This window comes from Oryctolagus cuniculus, chromosome 3 (assembly GCF_051225735.1).
Source record: "Oryctolagus cuniculus isolate XC-2025 breed Fujian yellow rabbit chromosome 3, ASM5122573v1, whole genome shotgun sequence".
Classification (NCBI taxonomy): Eukaryota; Metazoa; Chordata; class Mammalia; order Lagomorpha; family Leporidae; genus Oryctolagus; species Oryctolagus cuniculus.
The window spans coordinates 106,743,657-106,770,882 of record NC_142869.1 but is presented as its reverse complement, the minus strand read 5'-3'; the positions used below and the strand labels follow the sequence as shown (position 1 = coordinate 106,770,882).

Here is a 27,226-nt window from a genome sequence, read left to right as displayed (position 1 = left end):
CACTCCCCACGTGGTAGCAATGGCAGGGTCTGGCCCAGGCAGAAGCCAGGAGCCTAGAGCTTCCTCCAGGTCTCCCAGAGAGGTACAAGGGCCCAAGCACTTGGGCCATCTTCCCATGCTTTTCCCAAGCACATTAGTATGGAGCTGGATCTGAAGTGGAGTAGCTGGTCTTGAACAAGCACCCATATGGGATGCAGGTGTTGTGAGTGATGGTGTAACCCGCCCTGCCGCAACAGTGGTTCGGGGACTCCTTTCAGTTCCAGCAGGGCACTTCGGGTCCCAGTGGCAGTGGCCAGGGCCATGGGATTGCTGGGCCCAAGACTGACGTGGGAGTGCACTGCTCTGGAAGGAAGGTAGTGGCGGCGGCAGCCGGGTATGGGGAAATGGCCCCAAATCTGCAGAGACAAGGATCTTTGACTCTAAGGTTCTGGTAGCAGAACTCATGCTGCTGTGTCAATGCCCTAGTCCCTTGAAGTGCCACTCACTGCTTAGGCTGGGGTGATAGGGCCTCTGATGCTGGGTTTGTGAGGCTGTTGTCCTTTTTGCTGGTGTGGGGCAATGTCTGAAGGCCCAGGGATTGGGATATGCAGGCGGTTTGTGCCCTTGACAGTATGGATTCCAATAGCAAACCCTTTCTTAAGTTGGTACCGCACTGCCATAGCCAGTACCCTTGATGCAAGAGGGGAGATAATGACTTCTGTGAAGCAAAGCTGCTGTGTGTTTCCCAGACAGCTCCTGCTGCTGGGCTCCAAGCTGGATGACTGTGGCTCCCTCCTGTTGCTGTTACAGTAGCTTATGTCCCTGGAGCTGAGGTCTGTGGGGTTTCCTGAATACCCCCTTTCTTTGGTGGGGATTGCCCTTGCTGTGGGTCTAGGGTCCCAGTTGTTGATTAGCTTTGTTTTCTTTATGCTGCAATCCGGTCTCTGTCTTATGGAATTGAGTGTCTCCCATCTGAATTCCAGTGTTCTACCTCAAGCTCTTCCTTAGAAATGCAGTTTTTTGCTCATTATTTTGGTTCTTCTCTGGAGGAGGAGATGAACAATGGGTACCTCCTTCTCACTCATCTTAGAAAATTTCCAGCCCGGCTACCGTTGACTTATGCTGCTGTTTCTAGGTTGCACCAGGGAGAAACACAGGTGGAATACAGGGCATCCTCCTCAGCTGGAGTCTCTATGTCTTTGGAAAAATTACGATGTATGTGTTTGGAGGAAATCAGGCCTAGGCTGTGCAACCTGATGCAAGGGGCTGACCTTCCTAAATCTGAATTTTCTCATCTGTAAGATGTGAACAGTGTGCCTGGCCTGGGCTTGAGGTCAGTGCCTGTTGGAGAGCTGCTGGAAGATGACCAAAAAATAGATAAGATATACATGTACTCAAGTGTGTGGCATGCAGTAGGTTCTCAACTCATATTATTTTCTTCTTTTTTAAGAGTGATGTTGAACAACGAGAAAAGCTAAAACTTGAAGCCAACATTTCAGTATGACTAGGGAATACTGGCATTTTTCCTAAAAGGCAAGTATTCTGAAATGAGGAGACTACCGTGAAAAACATCTGTGACTGAATATTGCTATGACTTCTTGCCTGTGTCAATAGATTGATGGTTATCTCTGGATCCCAGAGGAAACTAATATATTACACATGTGTGCATTGTAAGGCTAATTCAAATGATTTTTTTGGTCAACTTACAATTTAGAAAAGGACCCGATATGTAAGACTGTGTATACCAAGTATGCATGTGCATATACATGACACATATTCATGCTTTGGTGATCCAAAGGCTAATACAAATTTTTGTCATGATCTTTATCCTCCTACCTTACAAGCATTATTTTAAAAATATTTTGACTAGGCATAAGATAATATGATGTCTTTTGGTAACAATTTATAAACTAGTGATTTTAATTCTTTTTTTATAGATTATTTATTTGAAAGGCAGAGAGAGAGAGAGAGAGAGAGAGAGAGAGATTTATTAATTCATTGATTGATTCCATCCACTGGTTCACTCCCCAGATGACCACAATGGCCAGGACTGGGCCAGGGTGAAGCCAGAGGCTTTATTCAGGTCTCACACATGGGTGGCAGGGGTCCAAAAACACTTGAGCCATCCTCTGCTGCTTTTCCCAGGCTACTAGCAAGGATTGAGACTAAAGTGGACCATCTGGGACACAAACCAATGCCCATATGGGATACTAGGATTGAAGGTGGCAGCTTTACCCACTATGCCAAAATGCTGGTTCCTAATGATGCTAATACAGCCCCTTGAAGATAGTCCCCTTGGGTTGAATGTCTTTCCAAATATTTGCATACCTCCTAGTGTAAACATGTATTATCCTACCTCCACCTTGTCTTTAATTATCCATGTGTTTCTCCCTTATAGATTGTGAACTCCCTGAGAGTAGGGGCTGTACTCCATATTTATATTTCTGTACCATCCTGTACAGCCTCTTCTCATTGGAGCTTCTCAGTAAATGTTTGAGTTAAATTTAGCCTCAGCCATTGTGTTGAATTAGTGACTTCCATTTTCTCCCATTTCTGATTTTAAAAAGAATTATCACTAGTGTCTATACATAAAGCTAAAAGCTTGAGCTCAGTACCATTGAGTGCGAATGACTCAATTTAACATAGGGGAGCTACAGTGTTTTCCACTCATTAGAGCTGCTGTTTAGAATGTTGCACATGGCATTCAGGTTGATGACTTTTTTTTTTTTTCCTGTCACAGTCTCTCCAGAAGAGCTATTTAGTATAGAAATCCATCTTGTCTCCAGGGCACATTTCAGAGTGTCAGGATTACTATGTTGGCAGAATCTACTGATGGGACAACCTTAGGATGTGGCTATTTAGGCTTTTTTGTAGCAAAATCCCATCGAGCAGAGTGCAGGGCAGAATCACCTCATTCTCAGTCCTGCCTTCCTGCTGCTTGTTTTCTGGAGAGATTCTGGAGCTCTGACAGTGAGGGGCTCCTAGGAGGGTTTGACTTCTCCTTTTCTAGTTACCGCCCTTGCAGAACAGAAAGCAGTCTTGACAGGGATGACTATGAGATGGAGTTTGGTGGCAGGATTATGCTGAGTGATTTCTGAGTGGCTGAACTTGGATAGGCTGAGATTAGTATCTTATTTTTAGCAAACGAACTAAGACTGCAAAAAGTCATCAATGAGAAGGCGATTTTTTCCCCATTGTTTGCTTTCAACATGAGGCAAATCCGCCAAAGATAAGCAAAAATGATCAAATATCTCCCCCACCCTCTGCCCCAAAAATCCATGTTTTGAGTTTACAACTGTAGGAAGTACTGAGGTTTGGTGCTGGCATAAGAAAAAAGAATTATTTTGTCAGCATCTGCAATAGTAGTGCCTGCGAGGTAGAACCCAACTTTGAATGTCCAGTAGATGTGTTAGAGGGATTTACTATTGAATTGTAGGTAAGAACTTCCATAAATCTCAGCCTCGCAGGCTTTTTGACCCCTTATTGACTAAATAGGCTGAACTCAGAAATGAGGCAGCTCCCTCCGAGAGTACAATTTAGGGAAAGAGTCAGTACTGTTCCAGAGACAAGAATTATTTTCTACATGTGGTTGCACAAACAATGAAATCACAATTGATCAAGGGGAAAAATTCTACCAGTGACTCAAAGGGTAAGGTTAGACAGCAAGAGGAAATACTCCTTTTTTTTTGTTAGAGAACACTGGGATTTAATAAGTGACAAAATGAAAATTCCAGACTACTGTAATGTAGATGGCATAGGGTCAACAGTGAGGAATCTCCAGAGCTCTGTGAGGCCAGCAAGGGAAACCAGCCCTATTCTGGGGAGATCAGGTGTCTTCAGAGAGAACTTAAGGAGCAAACAGGCCTCAGACCAAGGGAGCATGGTATGGCTGTACATTGAGAGATGAATTAATATGGATGAAGAAAGTCTGCTCCCCAGAGAAGGGGGTATTGTTGGGGGCTAGGGAAGGGGGAATCCGAGGGTCCAGAATCTGTTGGCTTACCCATGCTGTGGAGGAGATACAGATGGAGTATTTAGGGGGCTTTTTCCATCTCATCTCCTTCAAAAGTGTACTCTGTTTTGAGAAAGACTTTATGATATTTTTCTGTGGCCTGGTGCATGTGCCAAGGAAATGATGTGTTCTGTGTTGCTGACCACCTGAGCCAGTGGGTGAGAGTACAGTGGGCTGGGATGGGGCATAGGGGAAGGAAAGAACAAGAATGAGGCCAACAAGTGAGTTGGCCTCATGGACCATGGCCACAGGGTATTTTATTCTAGAGGTGGTGGGGAGGTTTGATGAGCAGAATGCTAATACCTAACTCATGCTTTAAGCTCATCCTGGTTGCCACATGAAGAAACAGTATGGTGAAGTCAAGAGCAGAAGCCTTGTCAGGGCCCACAGCAGGTAAGAGTGTGTGGTTTGGATCAGAATTTGAGCAGTGAAGGAAAGAAATAGGCCAGACTGTGGATGTGTTTTGGAGGCAGTGCTAGCAGGAGTTGATGAGTAATTACGTGTAAGAAGAAAATAAAGGCAGGAATCAGACGATGCCTTGGTTTCCGCAAAAATACAAAGGTAAAATCTGGGGGCACTAGGGGCCAGCACATGGTTGAATTAGGATAGTGACTATGATACTAACTTTGGAGTCAGGAAACTGGTTGTGATCCTAATCTTGCCACTTCCCAGTTGTGTGACCCCTCGCCAAGGGACTTTGCCTCTCTGGGAATCAGGGTTATCCTAAGTGTGACAGTAGTTAATCCTCTCTATATTGTTGTGGGCATTCAGTAAGCTCATGCATGTCTGCTTCAATGATGTCTAGCGTGCTGTAAGCACCTAATCAATGGTAGCTCTTCTTAGGACACCTTTATGCTTGCGCTGTATTTGGTCTCCACCAAAGACTTGTGCATTAAAATATAAATGTAGCATATCCATGTCTTCAGAGCCTTTGGGTGTATACATGTTTCAGTCAGAATTCAATGAAGGAGAAATGGGCTCTCTAGGACTGTGGAATGTTGATCATGAATGTTTTTTTCTGTTTGTGCAATTGAATTTTCCCTTCTCTCTGCCCTTCTCTCCCATGCCATGTTCAGCTCTTTGATTGTTATGACCTTAATTGGAATTAAAATACTTGCTGTGCATTGAACACTCGCTGATGTGTTCATTTCATCAGGCAGGGAGAGGAGACCTGTGCCGAGGGCATCACAGCATTCTGGTGCTGCCGCTCATGCACACAGGAGAAACTGTCACTTTTTCTCTCTTTACTAATGGCTGAAGAGCAGCTTTTGAAGGCATTGTGGCGAGGAGGGATGAGAGGATTAAGTGATTAACAGCAGAATGGGAAGGGCCTGCTATTGGGCGGTTGGCAGGCTCTGAAAGTGTTGCTCTCCAGGTAGTTGAAGCCAGCAAACATGAAGGGCCGAATGTGTGTGTGCACGATGTGAAGAGAGGACAAGTGTGGGGCAGGTGTGGGGTAGAGACGGACATGCAAAACCCAAAAATGCAAGGGAGGCAGCAATGAGGGTTCAGGTGACAGGGAAACAGACACATACACAGCACACACACACACACAAATGTGTTGTATCCACACACATTTATATCATAACGTTGTGCTTTCAACCATTTTTAAGTGTATAATTCCATGGATTTAACTGCATTCCCAATGGCTTATACAACCATCAGCTCTGTGAAACGTTTTCAGCACCCCAACAATAGGTAAATTCCCATTCTCCCCGCCCTCCTAGGCCCTGTCTACTTTCTACTGTACTCTCTGAGACTATGAAGTTTGCTGTTCCAGGTATTCTGTATAAATGGAATGATTGAATATTTTTCTTTTTTACTGTGTCCTTCTCATTATCAGTTAGAAATACAATATGGTATTGAGACATTTTTTGCTTTAGCCTGGCTTCAGGCTTTTTCCAAGTCATGCTGGGTTGTACTATAATGTAACTGATTTCACAAAATAAAAATTTCTTACATAAAGTTCAGACTCACTTCCTCTCCTCTAGTCACAGATGTGCCCTCTTCTTGCAGAATCTGTGGTGTGCACCTCGTCTCTTGATTTCTTGGCTGTGAGTGCGAGGCTGTAGATGTTTGTCTTTCCCATGCCAGCATAGTCCCATGCACTCAACCGTGCTTGCTGAATAGATACATGAGTCTAGAGAAGGCTTGATAGTGGGGACCCAGGACTGGTGCTGAGACCACAGGTGTTCAATTATTTTGGGTGATACAGAAGAGGAAGTGCATGGAGAAATATTCAGACTTTCCAACATGAGCCTTATCAAAACAAAGAACTAGCCAGGCAATAAGAAAAGCCCTTAGCAACAGCTTACAAGGCAGGACATTTGAGGCCAGTGAGGAAAGTATTACTGTGACTGTCAAGAGTAACAGCTGCCTTTTGCTGAGTCTTATCACCAGGAAGTTTTGACATAGTCCTTTTACTTTGTGGCAGTTTGTATGGTGTAAGGGGTATGCATCCATCTTTGAAGTGATGCTGTTGAATCTTAGACTGTCACCCAGTCCCAATCATAAACCCTCATCATTGGCTTAGTTGGAATAAGAATCTGTGTCCCTCTGACTCCAAAGCCCAAGTTATTCCCAGGATGAGAAAAGCTGTCACTCATATTGGGAGTAAGGAGTTAGGGGTGAGACTGAAAATGAGTCCCTGAGAATGAGATGTCTGAAACATCATGGATGCATTTCTTGGAGACATTGTTCCAAAGTGCCCCAGAAGGTTCCAAGAAATATTGGACACCATAGTGAAAGGGATTAGAGAAAAGAAAACAGAAAAGAAAATTGCATTGTTCCCGCCGTGAAGCTGGAGGATGGTCCTGAGTGCACTGCTAGTGTCAACACTGGAGGGGAGCACGTGTAATAACACCCACCCCTGCCTGTTCCTTGTCATCATGAGTGCGGAAGCAGCACGTGTTACTAACAATAGCTTTGAAGTCCATGGTAGATCAGCCGCCAGTCTTCCCTTTAGGTCACACAGGCTAACACAATAGCAAAAGGAAACTGTAATTTTGTTAAAAAATGCACAGCAGGTTTTTACCCTCCTGTGCTTAAAAACACCAAAACAAAACAAACACCAGGTATTTGTTTTGATCTTATTAGTTGCTATACAGTAATGGCTGCTAGGGCTGTTTTGTACATCAGGAGAATGAAATTTCTGGTCGTGCTATCAGCCTCTCGCCGTATCATTTTTTAAAGGCACGTCATAAAACGTTTGTCTCCACTGTGGCAGCAAGGAGAAAAACTTTATTAGGGAAAAAGTAATGTGGTTTAAAAGAGTCCTGGAAACTCAGAATCTGTTTAGGGCTCTTAACTTTGGGGCTTTAGAAGGCAAGCTTGTCTTTCTTTGCAAATAAACACATAGCATTCCAGCGCACATTAACATGGATGGTGGGGTGAACTGATTGTGTGGCTCAGTGGCCACCTGGGGAAGGGCACGATGGTAGTAAAGTCCACTTAGCCTCCTGCTGGGACCCAAAAAGTTGCAGAATGAGACTGCATAGTGGAGTTGGGGTGGGTGGGATAAGGACCTTCTTGCTGCCCTATAGGTGTGCAAGGTGAGTGTGCCTTAGAATAAATGGGCCTTGATCTCTCTTCTGCTCTGTCTCCTGACTGCATTTCAAGTGTATAACAAGCAGCCTGATGATTGCAATTTTTTTTGTTCTACCACCAAAACTAATCCCTCTCCCCACCACACAAATGCCTTAAGCATTACACCAGTAATATCCATTCATCATGGAAAATACCACAAAGTAGGAGAGAAGGAAGAGATGAACTAGTTATAGTGATCATTCAGAAAAAGTCACTGGGTTGGCTTTCTTTTTTATGTGAAAAACATAATTATGATCATATTGTATGTATGAAGTGGTATATACTGGCTTAACCAATTTATTTCATGATTATGAAACTTAACCATGTGCTTTGCAGAAAACTTGAAAAATATGAATACATAAAGGAAATAATTACATAGAGTTTATCTATCCAGAGATAAATGCTGTTATTCCATTTTTTGTATTATCATACAGTCATTTCTGTGCATTTTAAGGATACTGTTTCAAAGTTTAAAATATAGCATAGGGGGAGTTTGTAGCAGTTAGGTGGAGGATGCTATAATGAGGCTTGCAGAAGATAAGAGGCTGGTAGACTAGTTTTTTGTTTAGTTTCTACTGATAAAAAAAAATGTAACCCTGAGACTTAGGTCATTCAGTATGACTATTAAAGTCACAGAAAATCATTACTTGAGTTCTTTGGCAATGAAACTGGTTATTACATTCCTCTATACAGCTCTCCTTTTATGGAAGAAGAAAGAAAAAGTACTTTAGTGATTCTCCCAGCACAGCATCTTAACCATGTAAATAGTTTAGCTATTATTAGAGCAAATGCTAGAATAGAATAAAATAAGTTATTTTAAGTGGCAATCAAACATGGCCAAAGCTTTTGTCTGAACACCAGGCAAAAGGATAGGATTGAAGAATGGATGTGTTCTGGCATTGGTGAGATAGAAACAGCAGCTGAAAGTAGCAATGCAGGGCTAAGCTGCACCTTGCAATGTGGACTCTACCTTAGAACACAAAATCCAAAGATTTTCTTAAGTTTGAGATTGAAACTGAATAAGGGAAGAAGTCGTTTTATACCACAACTGACACATTTGTCGAGCTCTCTTGGCTCCTGGTGTATATTGGCTTTTTTTCTTAAAGTAGAGAATGCGCTATCTTGTCTTTACAATTGCGAAACAAGTTGGCTGCCTGTAAGGTTCCTGCTTACAGCTTCCCCCTTCAAAACAGCAATTGTAAAACAGATTGTAACCATTAGAATCCTAACTCATGTTAATAACAGACCAAGCAGAAAATACAGATGCTGCTCAACTTCTGATTATATTAGTACATATCTATAGCTATTATATCTAGATCAACCTAATGTATGTTGAAAATATCTCAAGCTGAGAAGCCTCTGAATACACTGAACCCACTGACCACCAGAGCTGAGCACACTGCAGACTCTTAGTTCCTCACCCTCACGGTCATGGGGCTGACTGGGGGCTGCAGGTGTCCTGTCCAGCTTCACACTACCCCAGAGTGATGGTCTGGAAATAGATCAACATCCAAGGCTGCAAGTACAGTCACATTAACTGTTAACACCATTGCAAAGTAAAAAAAAAAAGAGAAAGAAATCCTAAGTAAACCATCTTAAGTCAAGAGCTGTCATAGTTACAGCCATTGTTTTATATTGCAGGACATTTTGCATACTGGTATTGTCTGTGTTTACCAGTTTCATGCACAATTTTGTGCACAATTAGATACATTTGTTTCTGACTGCATATGATTTTAAGGCTTATTTTCAAATTATTTATTCTTCCTCATGAGGTAAAGATTACCTGCATTTGATGGGTGAGGAAAAATGGAGATTGGATGAGCACAGGCTCATGGGCGATGGCAGTGGGACTGGTGTTCGCGACTTCTAATGCTGAGAAATAAATGTTCTACTCCACCGAGGACAGTGCATGGTTTTTGTCTGCCTGGCATCCAGTGCTGCTTTGAGAAATCAGAACTCATATTTTTTATGAAAGTCAAAATTTAATTTTGATTTGAATTTTTAAATATATAAAGCATATACCTGCTTGAAAAATCAAAATTATCAATAAAAGTACATTTTAGAGAAGTTCATACCCCTATCTTTTCCATTCTTTTATCAAAATCCTCTAGAATAATCATTCATTAATATTTCTTTTTTGAAAAATAAGCGCATTGCCTATGTATGTGTACTAATTCTCCTGTATTTTTTTTTTAAATCTTAATGACTTAATTATTTGAAAGGCCAAGTTACAGGGTGGGGGGAAATCTTCCACTTGCTGGTCACCTTCCAAACAGCCACAATGGCTGAGGCTGGGCCATGCTGAAGCCAGGAGCCTCAAACTGCATCTGGGTCTCCCACGTGAGTGGCAGGGGTCCAACCACTCTTTGCACTTAATGCTTTTCCCAGGCACTTTAGCATGGAGCTGGATCAGAAATGGAGCACCCAAGATTTGAATAGGTGCTCCTTTGCGATGCTGGCATCACTGGCAGCGACTTAAACTGCTGTGCCACAACACTGGCTCTTCTCATTTATCTTTTATTTCTTACAAAAAGATATCAAATTCTGTCAATGCTTTGTGCTTTGATCTTTGCAGCTTAACATACTGTAGAAGTCACTCCTCGTGACTCCTGATTGTGCTGTGTGGCTGTATCCATTGTGTCTCATGGGCTGCTTAGCCAGTTCTCTACTGACAGATTGGGGTTTCCAGACTTTTGCTATTAGAAATGCCACTGCTGTAGATAACCTTGTGTGGAGGTGGTTCTTTTCAGGGTCTTTATCATTGCATTTCTTGTTCAGGTGGTCTCTGTTGTGTTGTGAAGCCCATGGGTAGGTTTTCTCAGGCTTTATTTGCCTTAGAGTATAAACAAATTCCTTTCAGACACTGATATTAGGTTGATGCCAGTTTAGAGTGCAGTGTTTTTGTGTGTGTGTACTTAACATAAGTACAGGCAGTTCTCTCCTTTTATACATACTGTGGGGAGCAACTGGGAGCAACTTGGACTAGACTAAGTTACTGGAATTAAGACTTATTCTATGCATCTGCTCTCCCACAATATGGTGCTGGGAGAGGAGGAAACAGCTTCTACACAGCTGCCTCCAGTTCAACCAATAAACTGTAGGACCTGCTCCTGATTGGAGGAGAGCAGCGTACTCGGCGTGTGGGTAGCAGAGTTGGGATTGGTGGAAGAGGACTATAAAGGAGGAGAGAGAGAACATGCACCAGGAACACCTGAGGAACATCTGAGCAGCCCCCGAGAGAGCCGGCCGGCGGTGTGCCGCTCCCCCGCGGAAGTGGGGAAAGTGGCTAGGGGGAACTGCCCTTCCACGGAGGTGGAAGGGTCGGTAGCCAACCCGGGAAGAACCAGCAGCAAACCCGGGGAGGGCCGAGCAGACGAAAGAACAGCGCAGGGTCCTGTGTCGTTCCTCCACGAAGAGGGGGAGCGACACATACTGTTCTTGAAAATTTGTGCAAGTGTTGAATATGTGAAGTTTGATAGAGAAAATAGGTGTTTCATTCTCAGAGGTTAAGAAATAAAGTGATAAAAATCCCTAATTACACTCAGTTCTTTAAACACAACCATTTATGATTTATTGCTAACATCTTGTACATGTACTTTAATTTTGTGCTTTTCCTTCACAATTAATTGAACACGCAACTGACCTAAATCCAATGAGAATCTGATTAAAGTGAAAGATTCTTTGTCTTCAGGCTGAATAGTGATTTTCAGCCTGTTCTCAATTGTATTAAGTTTATATGACCTATCCTTCTTGGCTCTTGTTTCAGCACTTTCTTTTTCCTGTTTTTACTCATTTTTATAAAACAATAGGACAAAATAAAATAAACAAACATTCAATGACTGCACAAGTATGCTAGTCTGAAACAGAACAGTTGATCCTTAGGTATCACTGGCATGTACTAGCTTGCATTGACGATTTCCTGTGTGTTGAATGAAATAAAATTTTGGCATATGCAGTGAGGTTTGGAATGATAACATACAAAGGAGAATGTGCAAATAGTTTGAAAGGGCGACTCATGAACCCTGAAGTTGGGAGAGGCAGCATGGGCTCTTTCTATATCAGTGCCTTTTACAACTGTACAATAGATATGCTGAGAAGAATGAGTAGACAGCCTTCAAATTATAACCTAACATAGCCTCAGCTTGTTATTATATATGTCACAAGGTTGGTTATTTGATACGAAGGTCCAAGTCTCCCCCTTGTGTCTCCCTACTCTTCCATCTTCACCTACTGTGGATTTCTTCACTCCTCAGAGGGCTCTGAGAAGAGGATCACTGACAACACTAGACTACTTAAGACTTCTGTGAATTAGAGGTGCTGTGGTTCTTAGGTCAGTCCATGTTCAACTTATTGTGTTTTTATATGGCGAGTGATTTTACCTCTGCTTCTTGGGTATGAATCATGGCCTATGAATGGCATTGATATATACAGAATTGACTCTGCATGGTGCTTGAAGGAATAATTTTACTGGCTACAGAAAGCCTAGAAGAGATGGCAGGGAGCTCCTGCTAACTTTATGGAGGACTGTTGTATGGCCTGGAGCAGGACAGGCAGGAAGTAGAACTTCATGGGGTACACAGAATGAAACCACAGACCAGAGTCAAGGTCAGGGGCCTGAGGCTGAAATACATGAAATGAAGTTTAAAGGAAGATTCCAAACTGGATGCTGAAGAAGAGAGGTTGACATCAAACCATAATTTGTATAAGGGGGAAGAGGAAATAAAATCTACAAGGAGGGTTCCAGGGGTTGTGGCTCAGAGGCTGAGAGCCAGCTTGCAACCTGTATGTGCAGGTTCCAAAAGACACAAATGTTGGTTACACAGAAAAGCAAGGAGCAAACAAACAAATAAACAAAAAACCATGTATGGAAGGAATGTCCAGGGGCTTGAAGCACTGGAGTAACTGGAGTACTGATGAATGGTTTTCCATGGGGTGCCTTTGGTGCACCCAGGTGGGCAGGATCGAATCACCTGTGTCCCAAGTTAGGGGAGAGCTGGAGAGGAGAGATCTGCCACAGGAGGCCACTGCTCCCACCCACATTCACAGACAGTAGTACTTTTGGAGTCTATTTTACATACTGGGGTAGGGCTGGAGGTGGGGGGCTTTATGTAGGATTTCATTTAAGGAAAAGTTCTGCTTTGCTTAGTTGTGATTGCTGTAACATGTTACACAAACATGATGACTTGAAACAACAGGTTGATTCTCTTATAGTTCTGGAGACTGAAGTCTGAAAGTACAGGGATAATCCAGGCAAATCTCTCTGTCTCAACATCCTTAATTACATTTGCAAAATATGCTTTTTCAGAATAAGGTGCTGTCCATAATTTCCGGTGATTAGGATGAAACGCAGCTTTTTGGAGCCTTTCAACCCACTATGTGGTCCTAAAAATGCCTGAAAACTTCTGATAATGAATGATAAAGCTGAAAGAGTTGCTTTAAAAAAAAAAAGGAAGGGAGCTCAGTTTTTTGGGTGGGAAGGTGGAGAAAAACCAGTTGTGCTGCAGTTTGACATTTCAATAGCAAATCGATAAAACAAGGGAGAAGAAAGTGGGGTCATGGGCCTGTAGAATGGGGCTCACCTCTACTCAGAACTTAGGGATTTTGGACATGCCAGAACACAGGCTGACTGTTGACAGAACACAGGAATTTCTGAAAGAAGCTGACACCATGGAGTTTGATGGAAAGGCTTCCAATATTTTACTGTTAGTTGCTAATAGAATACTGTACTCACATATTGGTGGGATGGTGGAAAGGGGGAAAGGCATTTCGGTGGACTGCGTTAGTCCTAGGTGGCCAGTCTGGCCTCTGGGCGAGTGGTATCCTCAGATCCTCTCTGGCAGTCTGTTGGCTGTCCCTTCTCCCTGCATTCTTTGACCTTCCCCAAGAACAAGACTGGATGTCTGAGAAGCAGAAAAGCTGGTGTGAGCCCCGGGTCCCAGCCATTAGACACCACACACAGGGTCTTCACCTACCAGCTGCCTCCTGAATGATTTGCTTCATTAGGAGTCATCTGTAGAATTGAGGAGGGTGATTGCATGAGGCCGTTTGGCATTGAGCTGATTGTAAGTGCAGCCGCGGGAGCCAACTCCCTGATTAGAACTGAGAATCTGAAGCCGGATGAATTAATAATGAGCTGATGGGCACCACGAGAGCCTCTGACAGTACTCTTGTTTATGTTAAGAGACATTTCAGATGCTTTACTTAAAAATTATTTCTTTCTCTAAACTTTTAATCACTGATTGGTGTCTGCAATAATTAAGCTCATTTTCCCAGAGTCTGACCCTTCAGGAAAATCCTTTTCCTAAGCACCATTCATTATAGTTTGCAAAGGATTAAAAGGTAAGACTTCTGTGTCATGCAGATTATAAAATGGGAGAGAAGAGAGAGCAGTGAAGAGATACTGGATGTTACTCACAGAGCTATTGCTTAAGAGCCCCACAAAAATGATACTCAAAATGGATTTTCTTCCCTCCAATTCCAGGAAAACACCAAAATGAAAACCACCTGGGTGGGTATTATTTAAGAAACTATTATCCTTGACTAAATCTCAGCACAATAAAAAAGCCATCCATTCCACCCCCTCCCCTGAAATGAGAGAGAAAGTTGGAAGTCGTAGTCATAAGGTCAGCATTTTGCTGAATTTTGTGCTGGTAGCAAACTTCATATCTACATGCAATTGCTTAAATTTTTATTCCCCCAGCCCAGATTGAGCTAATTAGAATCCACGGGGAATTCTGTCGGTAATGGAGGGGACTCTGGAAGTATAAATATGCAATGCAATTAGCGTCCCCTCTTTTTCTGTGCGTGATGCAATCTTGGAGCTCATGGGTTTGCAAAAAGCTTGGAACAATAGGAACCACTGATACTCAAGCTGCTGAGGGAGTCCATAATTATGATATAATATCTTGCCAGCCTTGTGCCTGAACGAAGGTAGAATGGAATATGAGTAAATAAACCCAGCGATTTTCCTCATCCATAATTCTTTATATCAATAGCATATTTCCTCTGTTAACTCTCTCTCTCTTTTTTTTTTTTTTCCAAAGAGGACAGAAACTTACTTGCCTGAACATTTTATGTACTGTTGGAGGACTTCATCTCCATGGAAATAAATTTGGCTTGAGAGCAGTTAATTGAAAGCTTTTCTTGATGTTATTACAAATTAAAGAAAGTTATTCTATAATGCCCTCTGCCTACCATATGCAGATTTCATTGACTTTGCCTGCCCTGTCTTGTAGGTTCGTGCCAGGAAGTACTGGAGTTTTGTTAAATATTTTATAATTTGTTAGGACCATTCCCAGGATGGGCAACTTTGTGCGCATGGGAGCTGTGTTGTCTCACTTTTACATTTGCATTGAAAACTAGCATTATAGAATATAAAGATGACCAGTAAAATTCTTGCTAATAATATTTAAGTTTTTCTTGGTTTACAATATCAAGACAAATAAAAGATACAAGTCAAGAGAGACTGCAGAAGAAAAAGAAAACTTTATACTTTAGTACCTTTGACATGACTCATTTTGCTGTTTTTTGACTAGGGGTCCATGAATTTGCATTTTTACCAGTCTCATAAATTGTGTCATTGACTGTATACCCAGGTACAGATAAATGGGATTCAGAGATTGATTCACTCATTCAGCAGCCATTCACTGAATACCTGCTCTGTATATACCACAGTGCCAACTGTGGGAGATGCCAAACCATGAAGGTGCTTCCTGGGCCTTAGCAGCTGGTTGTGAGATAAATTCTGTGGCCAATTCGTGGAGATACTTGGTCTTTGGAGGGGGCAGGGTTAAAGCTCAGATCAAAGGTAAAGATAGACTCCTGGTGTGCCTGGTGGTGGGAGGAGTCAGCAAAGAATGCCGCTTCAGGGGCCGGCGCAGCGGGTTAATGCCCTGGCCTGAAGTGCTGGCATCCCATATGGGCACCAGTTCTAGTCCCAGCTGCTCCTCTTCCAATCCAGCTCTCTGCTATGGCCTGGGAAAGCAGTAGAAGACAGCCCAAGTCCTTGGGCCCCTCTACCCACATGGGAGGCCTGGAAGAGGCTCCTGGCTCCTGGCTTCGGATTGGGCAGCTCTGCCCATTGCGGCCATCTGGGGAGTGAACCAGAGGATGGAAGACCTCTCTCTCTGTCTCTACCTCTCTCTGTAACTCTGTTTTTCAAATAAATAAAATAAATATATTTTTTTAAAGAATGCCGCTTCAAATTGTACCTGCCTATTCAAGATTGGAAGATAACTTGTTTGAAACACATTTTTTTATTTGTGGTAATTTTTTCACTTATTCTTACACCATATGCTGTTATTAACTCTAGTTACCATGTTGTACAACAAACACTTGAAGATGAAACCAGCCAATGAACAGGGTTATTGCAGAGCCTGCAGGCTTTGTCATCCTTTGCTAACCATACAACTTCCCATATCTTTATTTAAATCTGATGCGGTGGCTATGTTCTGCCAGTTAGTACCAAAACTAGGGCTGCACCCCGGAGTGTTCAAATTCTTTTCTCTATTCCATTTTTTTGATTTTATCTCCATCTCCAATTTGGCAGTTGTACTTTCCTGTGACTGATGCTAAGAAATTAGGTATATATTATCTTGCAGAATATTTTGTTTTTTACCTCTTGGTACGTACATAGGGGTTCTTTGAAAAAACAGATTCTATTCATAGTAGTGCACTTAAATGAGATTTGTTTTACAAAAGCCAGCTTCTGCCTGGACAGTTCAGCGCTAGCTGAGGATGTCCTGTGGTCTAGAGCCAGCTTCTGGGGTGGAAGAAGCACAGGTTTTGCAGTGAGGCCTGGGTGGAATCTGAGTCTGTGTTAGAACAGCTGTATGGTTCTGTGACTGTCATTAACCTCTGTGAGTCTCAACTTCCTCATCTGTAAAATGGACACAGACATAATTGCTTCACAGTGATATTGGAAGCAGGTTTAATGTGAGATTGTAGCACATGCAACAGATAACTGGGTGCTCAGGGAATGCTGATGCCTTCTCTTAAAAGACAAAACATTGGTTTTCCATCTGTTTCCCACTTGTCTTAAAATTTAATCTTGTACAATTGCTTGCTTTATATCTGTGGGCTGTTTTAGCTGGGTTGGATACTTGAAAAAAGTTCTGTGACTTTTAACTTTCTATTTAAGGTTGATAGAGAAAAAGATGATTCTTCAGTATTTTCTGTGATTACTTTCTATGCTGATAGTGAAACCCAAGAATAGTAAAGTTTTGGGGGTAGTAATCAGAGTCACAGAGTTGACTGATTTTAAAATTGTGAGTGGCTGGGAGGCCATCACTGTAGCTTACATGTGCCAAGGGATTTTCTCCAGGCCAGGCGCTTTCTGAGTGCTTACTTTCCTTGTGCTAGTTTGGTTAACCCTTACCAGGAGTCTTTGAGGGGAGTCTCTTCTTGTCCCTGCTTCACAGACATGGAAACAGGAGCTCAGAGTTAATTTACTTCTCCAAGGTTACCTTGGCTGGTGCAGCACTTACACCTCAACCTCTATGCAGACTGTCTTAATTCTGATATATAACAGACCCCCCATTTGGAAAGACGGTAAGCAGAGACCCAGGATGAATAGCTGGCTTGTCCACCATCATTTAGCTGCTAAAAAGCAGCTTCAGACCTGTAGCCTGGTGATCCTGATTCCCATCCTGGTCTCCTTGCACTCCATGAGGCCTTGCCAAGAGGACAGGCTCATGAGAGACTCAAGCAAGGAGTCATCTGAGCTAGATCATGTTATTTCTATTCCTGTGCCTTTCATTAAAGATGCATGATTTTTGTAATTCTTTCCTTTAACAGTAATTGCTATGTTTTGTCTTTCAGGAACCTGGGCAGGAGGAGATAAGCCAATACATCTGCCTGTTGTGCCTACAGAGTTAAAAATAATTAGAAGAGAACAAAGTGATGCTTCAGGAACTTCAGGCAGTGGCATGTTTCAAACCAGGATTTTTTACGTTGTTCAGGTCTAGTGCGGAGGAAATGCCTGTGGACACAAAGGAAAAGAGAGCAGGAAAAGACAAGCCAAATGCTGCCCACTGGCTTCTATTCTGGAAGAGGCCTGACTGCTAGGATATGAAGGGAGACACAGATACAGTCTGTTTCTATAAATTAACCAAAATTATTTATTGACTACACTCAAAGGAATTTGAGGGTTAAGCAGTAGCACAGTCATTTAATCATTCAAACAATCCTTTGCAGTAGGTATTGCGATTATATCCCCATTTATGTATGAAGAAACAGAGGCATCAAGGGTTAGAGAACTTGTGTAGAGCCCTAGAGCTGCTAGATTCTGGTGCTGAGATGGGAATTGGAGAACCTGGCTCCCAAGACTGTAGCTTGGTTTACACAGTAGTAATCTTGGGGGCTGGCATTGCAGTGTAGCGGGTAAAGTCGCTGCCTTTGAGGCCATCATCCCATGTGGGCCCTGGTTCTTGTCTCAGATACTCTACTTCATATCCAGCTCCAGATGGTCCAAGTGCTTGGGTTTCTGTGTCCACATGGGAGAACCAGATGAAGCTCCTGGCTTTGGCCTAGACCAGCTATAGCTGTTGGGACCATTTGGGGAGTGAACCAGCAGGTGAAGATCTCTTATTCTCTATCCTCTCCCCTCTCAACTCCGTCCCTCCTCCCTCCATAACTCTGCCTTTCAAATAAACAATAATAAATATTCAAGAGAGTTTAAGATAACATGTCAGTGGAATTTGAGGGTTAAAATTAGGAATTTGTCTACTGAATCTTTAAAAATATTTTTTCTTCATTTTAAAAAGCTAGAGAAATGTGGTCTGAAAGAAAGTTTCGCCGGAGTTGAGAAGTGAAACCTTGTGTGGAAAACCTCATCTACTTGGGATTCATATTTGAAGGTGACTATGGCCTGACCCAAGCAGTAGCCCATAAGGCATCTACTCAGGGGACACCTGGTCTGACCAGCCAATGGCCTGTGTGCTCAGCATCTGCTGGTTTGTTTGTACGTGGCCAACCCTAAATATTCCCGATTTGCAGTAAAATCCACTGAATGTTTGTTGCTGGCCTTGAGTCTGAAAATCTTATTTGGGACATGGTGGGTGGAGCTGCAGGGCGAGAGAAATGCTGAGCAGTTGTGGGATCATGGACAGAGGCTCTCTTGCATATCCTCTGGGACTGCTGTTCTGTCACAAAGCCATCAGGAAGGCATGGCCCAAAGAGCAGGTTGCTAGAGGTCTGCCCCTTTGGGCTGTCATCTGCTTCCTAGTTGTCTTTCAGACCTTGGAGAAGCTGTGTGTGCTCCTGCTGGTGCTTCTGCTTCCTCACCCGCCAAGTGGTACTTGTTGACTGAGTCATTTTGTTGGTGCACACAAGGGGTCTCTTCACTTGGGGTGTCACCATATCATCAGCCTCAACTGGGAGTTACTCAGAGGAAAGCTATATTTACTTGTATAAGTCAAAAATGCAGGGGGAAAGTATAGTTCACTAGAGAGACTGCCTCTCCGGGAAGCTGTTTGTTAGAGCTTTTATAGCAATGGTTAGAAGAGTGGTAGAGCATGTGGAAAATGCAGAGCAGGAGGGACTTTCCTGCTTGCAATACACACCTCTATGCATTGTGTATTTAAAAATCTGCCTCAGTTTGGTTTCTCAGAGCTGCATCCATTCCTTGTTTGTGGAGGTCTGGCCCCTTCTGAGCAGAGTGTTGGAGGATAGGCTTTCCTGGGACACCCTCTGAGAAACAAGCTCAGGTGAGTCAAGTGGTGCAGATTCTGTTAGCCGCCTGTGCCTTGAGTTACAACTTGCCTGTTGGATAGTCTTTGTTGAGGGCCTCCCTGTAGGCATTGGAGGCAGAGAAGTCGGATACACATGGGGTCTGGTTGCTAGGTTCATGGTCTTGGGGCCAACCTTCATGAGTTTGAATCTCAACACATTGATGATAAACTGCCATCTTGACATTTTATTGACTCCCTTTCTGCCTTATTCTCCTTGTCTATAAACCAGGAATCCTAACACTGTGGTAATAAACACATAGCATGTTTATTGGAATTTAATAACTCAGTAGTTGTGAGGAAATAGAGCCAAGATTGACACATCTATATTGTGTGTTTATTAAACAGTTAATCTCTGGTTTGAAAGAATATACCCTATTAATTAGTGAGAAATGCACACTGATGAACTAACAATCATTGCTATACCAGCACTGCAATGTTCTAGAAAAGGCATGATTTTGGCAGTCTGGAAGAGTGATAGCAATTAAGGAATTCAGGGAACAGAGTGGAACAAATTACTGGGTTCTCACTATCTGCCAGACACTGAATAGGAACTGTGCATACATTTTCTCTTCATCTTCAAATTGATCCTGGTAGGGGGAGGGGCCTATACTATCTCCCCTATTTTTAGCTGAGAAAAGGAGCATCAGGGAAATCAAGCCTGGAGCTTGGGCTTACCAGTAGTAATCCTGGGATCAGCTGGGTTATCCAATTCCAGGAGGTAGGACGGGATGATTGGAGGCTGGATGCCCAAGGGTTGTGGTAGGTGATCTGTAGGGGCAGAGTAGTGGTGGGCCGTTGTGGTCTGGACATGTGCCTGCATTTTAGGGTCCTGAGTCAGGTGCTCACACTGCTCCCATTCTTCAGCCTGCTTGGTTGGAAGGGGACCTGGATAGGTCCCTCACGTGCTGCTTGTTTGGGTCTTGCTTGTTGTGGCAGCAATAATCCAGTGTCAATATTTTGCAGAGTGATTTGGTTATGCTTCGTTCCCGGGGCTTTAACAAAGAGCATGTTTTTAACATTAATAAATGCTTTAGCTCCGTGTTGTTAACCACACTTGATGCTGAAAAAGCTTTCCTTGAAGAGAGAAAGAATGATGCTCTCTTTTCATGGATTTCTCAAATCGATTATGTTTTTGTTAATTGGTTTTGTTCTCCTTCATCTGGCCTTCCCCTGACACAGAAAGTAAAATCTGGGGTTAGGCTTCTCCCGCTGATGGATAGCACCCAGGGGCGATACAAGCATTTTTCAGTGGTCTACTTTGTTTTCCAGAAGTCTTCAAATGGCCATTACACAAGTCTAAGGGACCCAGGGTCAACTTCTATTTATGTGACAGATGCCTCATGTTTGTTTATTTCACCTGAAAATCTAACCCAGGAGAAATCTTTCAGGATGTTGACCTTTAAACACCGTGGATACTTGCTGCCTTTCTATGCTTAACAACAAAAAACCATTGCCGCCTTCACAACAATAGCCACTACTTAGTGAATGTTTTTGCATCCCAGGCACCCTGTGAAGAGACTTTCATACATAATCTCATTTAATTTCCCAGTTACCCTGTGAGCTAGGTGATGTTTTCATTCCTGAATCTTTCTTAAACGTAGCTCTAGCAGTGAGTGGGTCTTACCTTGTGGAATGATCTATGATTCACAGTGTCGTGTGCTTGGCGTTCACAAAGCAAAGAATACGGACACAGCTCTGCTCTGAAATTTTGAGACTCTGACTGAGATGAGAAGCAATGCCAGGGATAGCACACATCACACAACCTTACCTACCACATAAGCAGTTAGGCTGGGGACCTTGAATGCTTCACAGGTGTGGGAATCACCCATTCCTATACACAATCCCTGGTCCATAGGTGCTGTTGCTTCTAAGAAGACCCATACTCAAATAGTTCCTCTTGGCTGGGATTTTCTCCCTTCTAGCACAGTGTCTTCCTTCCTCAAAACCTCCTCAGTCCTGGGCAAACTGGGACTTTTCTTCTAAGAAAGAGTTCAAAATTACCAACCTGGTTTTCCACCTCTTATTATTCATCCGAGCTGCTATTCTTTCATGCAGAGAACTCTATGAATGCTGGTGAGGGCTACACTCTGACAGACTGCTCTACCGAACTGTAGCCAGGCTCCTCCCCTCCACTTCAACTTGGCCTTTGAAGACTTGAACAAACAAGAAGACGGCTTCAAAGAGCTCAAGGCCTCATCCCTAGGATGACCCCAGTACCTTGAAAGTACCTGTCTCAGAAGATTCACGGCTGCCCAGACTTTGCTCTGTGTTACAGGCGACATCTGAAGAAAGGGCCCCTGCTTCCCAGCCTCTGCGGGGAGGACTGGAGCTTCCCTTCAGTAGCAGTGGTTAACAGACCCAAACAGATTTCCATGGATCAAGCTTGCTTCCAGCTTTTGGACATTTTTCACCTCTCTGACTATACTGAGTCCCCTTCTCCGTTTCCCTCATTCTCCCTTTAAAACGGCCAGTCACCTCCCTACAAATTAAAGTTTACTATGCGAGGCTCTTTTCTTTATTTCAATAGTATGTTACTGATTAAAATTTAGTGTTAGGCTTTGTGTTTTTTTTTTTTTTTTGACAGCTTGTACATTCTGTCTGTCTTCCCTGAAACCCCTACCAATATCACTCTTGTACCCTACAAACATGCATATATGGTCTTCCCGCTACAGTTCTGCTTAACTTCTCTGGGTCTGCAGTACATCATCCACCTCTGCTCATTCTACCTCTTGGTGATCTCTTTCCTCTTCCCTCCAGTGGCGCTTGTGTTGGATGTTGCTCCCTCGAGGAATGAGATACACTATGTTATATGCTTTCTCTGCACATAACCCAACTCTGTCTTTGGTTGTGGGCTCCTCAAGGGCAAGAAGAATCTCTCATGACTCTGTGTATACAGGAGCTCAAGAAGGTTTGTACAGCAGCACCCAAAAATGTGTTTTGCTCATGGTGGCCTAGAACAGACAGCTTTCCAGTCCTTGCATTAGCTTCTCTTCTTTAGAAAACAATGATCCTACTTTTCAGCAGCTCTCAGTCATTAGAAAGAGACATCCAGATCTCTACACATGTAGGCTTATTTGCATGGTAAGTGCAGAGAAGTGGCTAGGAGCACAGCTATTGGACTCATACTGTCATTCTTCACATTGGAGTTTTTTTTTTTTTAATTGGACATGTTTAATTCTCTGAGCTTCATTTCATGAACTATAAAATGAGCACAGCTCATTCCTACTGGGTGGTAATGAGGATTAAATTTCAACTGCACTTGCGTCATAGGAAATGAGAGTTACAGAATCAATGGCAAACATCTTCCTGACGGACAAAATAAGGGCAGACAGTTAAACATGGAATGTGAATGGGAAGGAAGGAAAGAAATAAAATGCAAGTTGGAACATTTAGGCTACCAGGGGAACTAGAAGGACTTCTTTGAAGAGTGGGAAGGGAAAAGAGAAATTCACATTTTGTTTAATGAATTTCTGTCTTGTGCACTAGATATTTTACATACTACACTTCTTCAGTACAGTACCAGAAGATATGTATTAGTCCTATAATTTATAGACATTGATGCTTTCTTGTGGCCACAGAGTTTATAAAAAGAGTTGAAAGGGACTCAAGCCTATCTTATTCCATAGCTCATTGGGCTCATCTTCCTTCCTTACCCAGCTATGTTCATGTGTGCGTTAAATACTTTGGAAGCTCCAAAGTTACTCTCTGATTTGATTAAAAACATTATATGGGATTGGATGAGGACATTGGCTTCCCCTTGGAAAATGCTTCTAGCCTGCTCTGAACATACTAGGTTGTGCAAATATAGCATGTATTTAACCTTTTTTCTTATTTGACAGATAGAGTTAGACAGTGAGAGAGAGAGACAGAGAGAAAGGTCTTCCTTCCGTTGGTTCACCCCCAAAATGGCCACCATGGCCAGTGCTCTGCGTTGCTCCGAAGCCAGGAGCCAGGTGCCTCCTCCTGGTCTCCCATTCGGGTGCAGGGGCCCAAACACTTGGGCCATCCTCCACTGCCTTCCTGGTCCACAGCAGAGAGCTGGACTGGAAGAGGAGCAACTGGGACTAGAACCCAGCACCCATATGGGATGATGGCGCCGCAAGGTGGAGGATTAACCAAGTGAGCCACGGCGCTGGCTCGGCATGTATTTAACTTTAAGGAACAGAAATTTCATGTAAATTAATTTCAACAATGATGAAATTGACTTTGTCTTCAAGCTTGAGGCCAAGATTTGTAGAATGCTCTGGACGGAGTACTTTGATCCTTGAGACGGTGGCTCTGTTTCACCACAGTCTATATCTTCTCCCTTGACACTTTATCTAAGAATGGGCTTTGTCCTAAAGGGTACGTTACCAAAGAATCTAGCATTTCCAGAAAGCTGCCATTAACAGCTGGCATAAGTGACTTCCCTTTCCACATGAGTGAGAGAAAAATCTGCCTCTTATTTTTGGACTACAAATGCTCCTTTTCTTTGATCTGATGGAGGTAATTAGGTTGCAGATCCAACCCTGGACCAGTAAGCAGTCAAAGGGAATGCTCTGTACTGATTGGCTCAAGACAGTGAACCCAAAGCAATCACTGGCAAGAAGAACAGGGTTATTGTGATTAGGTTATCAGCTCATACCAATCAGGAGTTGTTTTTCTAGTTAAGACTAGTACTTAGATTACATGTAGTGAGAAGTAAAATTCTAAATGTGTCTAGCACAGTATAGACAAGGCCAATCTCAATGGATATTAGCTGTAAACAAACTCTATCTGGTGAGTATTAGCTCATTATCAGTCCTAAATGCCTAACCACAATGTGGGTTTTCCTAAGAAAAGAAGGTGGCAGAATGTATCTTGAGTAGGCAGCCAACAGTAAAGGCTCAGTGTTTCATCTGTCAACCTGAGTGTTAAACTTATGTGGCTAAAGTAATACATGGTCTCAGTTTTCCAATCTGACAGCTCAATAGCCGGTGCCATTTTGACTATACAATCTTCACTTTTAACTTTCTCTTCAAATTAGTCTCATCCAAAAGGTGAGTCGAAATTTCACCCGGCCCCTCTAAGTCCAGCTCCCTCCTGTGTAGGGATCTTATGACAATTCAATTCAAATTGCATCTCTGTTCCATGCCAGAACAAATAATAACTCTCTTTAACACAGGCAAAATGAGTAAACCTAGCCCCTGCCTGGAGTGGTGTTCCATCCCAATTAAAAGTTTTCATGGAGGCCCAAATCAGCGATTTCTTTTCTGGTTTACTCAGTCCTTACAAATTCTCTCCAATTGGAGGTATAGGCGGCTTAAGTCAGTGGTTGGTATGATTACAGAAGATTTCAAGAGATGTGCAGTTAAATCACTTTCAAATGCAGGCAGTAACACTGGTTAGATTATAAAGGGATATCCTATAAAGCCCCTAATATATATATAGATAAGGATGCCTTATAATCAGCTTATCAATTATTTGTATTTAATTCTTTGCTTTGAAAGTGCTTATGGTGGCTTAACACCAGTGTGTTCTGCCAGTTACTTAACCTTTCCCTCAGAAATCTTGTTTGTGCTATTGATTTGGACTATCAGTGCTGAGTGTGGAATAATAAGATTCTGGTCTATTCCTGGTTTTGCAAGGAAGAATGAAATCTTATGTGTTCATCAGGTTGATTTTTTTTATTGGGCACATAAAAAGGCATTTGGTGTTGGGGTGCTAGTTATTTGGGAAATCAGCTGGGAAGAAAGCTTTATTTTTTGCTATTTTTTTTTGAAGGGGAAATGTGGCAATTTAGTCTCTAGGATGCACATTTTCAATTTTTAATCAACATGTAAAATCATATGTATAAATACACTTATGGTTACAGTATGATGCCTCAGTATATGTATATGTGTACTGTGGAAAGGCTAAATCAATCCATTGAAAATGTTCATTTTCTTACATAGTTTTTTTTTTTTTTTTGGTGATGAGAACATTTAAAATCTATTCTCTGAGCAATTTGCAAGTATACAATTTGTCATAATTATACATAGTAGATGTCCTGAAATAATTCTTTCTGTATAATAAAATTTTAAATACATAGACTGACATATCCATAATCTTTCTCCACCCCAGCCCAGCCTAGCCCAGCCTCTGGTAACTTTCGTTTTACTCTGTTTCAACAAGTTCATACTTTTTACACTCCACATTTAGGTGAGAGCATTCAGTGTTTGTCTTTCTGTGCCAAGCAGGCATCGCTTAACACACTGTCCTCCAGTGTCCTGGACAGTGTCCTCCATATTGTTGGGTATGGCAGAATTTCACCTTTCGTTCTGGCTGAATATATCCCACATGTATGTGCATCTCTTCTTCATCTGATGGCCACTTAGGTTGTTTACGTTTCTCGATTATTGTGAATGTAAACTTGGAATTGCACATGTCCTTTTGACAGACTAACTTCGCTTCCCTCAGGTATATACCTAGTAGTGGGATTTTTGGGTCATATAGTAACTCTGGTTGTAGGTTTTTTTTTTTTTTTTAAGGATCCTCCATATGGTTTTCCATAATGGCTCTAGTAACTTACATTCCCCTGAGCAGTGAATAATGGCTCACTTTTCTTTTTTTTTTTTTTTTTTAACATGGAACACTTCACGAATTTGCATGTCATCCTTGTGCAGGGGCCATCCTAATCTTCTCTGTATCATTCCAATTTTAGTATATGTGCTGCCGAAGCAAGCACAATGGCTCACTTTTCTCCCTGTACTTACCACCATTTGTTATTTTTGGGTCTTTGTTAATAACCACTCTGAAAGGTATGAGGTAATACCTTATTGTGGTCTTAATTTGCGTTTTCCTGGTGTCGAACATTTTTCATATACCTTTTTGGCCATTTGTACATCATTTGAGAAATAGCTACTCAGGTCTGTTAGCCATTTTTAAATCAGATTATTCATTTTGTTCCTATTTGTTTGAGTTCTTTGAATATTTTGGATATTAATTATCAGATGTGTGATCTCAAAATATACTCTATTGTCTACTTCGTCTCTTGACTCTGTTGGTTGTTCCCTCTGCTGTACAGAATCTTCTTTGTTTGATACCTCACTGGTCTATTTTTGTTTTGCTGGCTGTATACTTTTGGATCATACCCAAAAAAGCTTTGCCCAGACTTACATCATGGAGTTTCATTCCTACCCCTAAGATATCGTAAATGGAAATTCAGAGGAAAGGTTTGTGCAATCTGAACATGAACACTCAAGTCAGTCTAGGGAAATAAGCATTATCAAGGCTGCAAGTGCAAGGAGCAATGGAACACAAAGAATTCTGGGTTCTTCTTTTGTACTGGTTAGCTGTGTGACCTTGAATAAGTCACCTAATTGTGTGGGTGTTGGCTAGGTCATCTAGTGTTGTTGCTAGATCTGCAGTGTGGCAAATGCTTCTGCCCATAGGAATGAGACTAGAACTTTGACTTGATGCTGGGGGCGCCGGCAGAGGGAGTAGTGAGATCTGTTGCAGAGCTCAGCTCCATTTAAAGGGCATAACCAACTATTTAGATTCCAGCTGCAGGCAGCCTCATGTGGCTGGGTGTGAATTTTTTTATAAGAGAAACTAAAGGCAAATACCAGATTTCAGTGTGAAATCTCATAGTTGCTAAGCATTGGGTGAGATAACAGACCTGTGTGGACCAATGCTCTGAACAAAATAACATTTTCCCCTGGGATGAGTTCAGCTTCGGGCTACTAATTTGCAATCCCTGGAGAAAATGAACTGAGAAACCTGTCCTGGATACACAAAGCCATGGCTGTGTGAGTTTAATGCTGAGCATCTCCTCGGAGCCACACCATGTTAGAGACGCATGCATCATCCCTGACAGCTGTTACCGAACCTCTGTTAGTTCCACAGGATGGACTTTTCTTGTGCAGGAAGGAAACTGGAGGTGTTCTCTTGCACCCAGAAGCCACTTGGTGGCTAACAACTT

General features: G+C 42.5%; 1 long non-coding RNA gene and 1 other non-coding gene across 11 annotated transcripts in view; one reads left to right on the top strand and one right to left on the bottom strand.

Annotated features, from left to right (window-relative positions):
* Nucleotides 1–21,808, top strand: part of LOC149127453 (uncharacterized) — a 65,583-nt gene extending 43,775 nt beyond the window's left edge. For 6 of the 10 annotated variants that reach the window (XR_016231579.1, XR_016231583.1, XR_016231588.1 and 3 more), the window contains 3 exons: nt 17,396–18,149; nt 18,340–19,281; nt 21,361–21,808. This is a non-coding gene — a long non-coding RNA (uncharacterized LOC149127453). Of the gene's footprint in view, nt 1–1,429; nt 1,513–17,395; nt 18,150–18,339; nt 19,282–21,360 lie in introns of all 10 variants that reach the window. The other 4 variants (XR_016231580.1, XR_016231581.1, XR_016231582.1 and 1 more) reach the window with 4 other exon arrangements.
* Nucleotides 21,809–25,883: 4,075 nt separating this feature from the next.
* Nucleotides 25,884–25,990, bottom strand: LOC127491865 (U6 spliceosomal RNA). Its single transcript, XR_007920798.2, has one exon. It is a non-coding gene; the product is annotated as a U6 spliceosomal RNA (small nuclear RNA).
* Nucleotides 25,991–27,226: the final 1,236 nt, after the last annotated feature.